The sequence below is a fragment of the Alexandromys fortis genome, unplaced genomic scaffold (assembly GCF_014885135.2).
Source record: "Alexandromys fortis isolate MF-2015 unplaced genomic scaffold, M_Fortis_MF-2015_v1.1 scaffold_0, whole genome shotgun sequence".
In the NCBI taxonomy this organism is placed as follows: Eukaryota; Metazoa; Chordata; class Mammalia; order Rodentia; family Cricetidae; genus Alexandromys; species Alexandromys fortis.
The window spans coordinates 42,819,146-42,819,544 of NW_026067949.1; positions in this window are offsets into that span (position 1 = coordinate 42,819,146).

A 399-nucleotide genomic window follows, 5' to 3' on the forward strand; every position below is an offset into this window, starting at 1 on the left:
ATGTGTTCTTGAATTCGGTTTGCCAGTATTTTATTGAGAATTTTTGCGTCGATATTCATGAGTGAGATAGGCCTGTAGTTCTCTTTCTTGGTTGGGTCTTTGTGTGGTTTTGGTATCAGGGTAACTGTAGCTTCATAAAAGGAATTTGGCAATGACTTTTCTGTTTCTATATTGTTAGAAATTCATTATTGAGTTTGATTTTCAAAATTGCACTGCTTGTTCTTATTCACTTCTTCTACTGAAGCTCTTGAAAATAAATTACGCATTTTTAATTGGTTGGTCATTATACAGAAGTGCAAGGAAGGGATTCTGAGAACAGCAGGCTGTCTTCCCACTTTTGCTTGGTCATTACTTCTGCTTCCCAAAGATAGTATTTGTTTTGCGTTATTTCAGATAAAT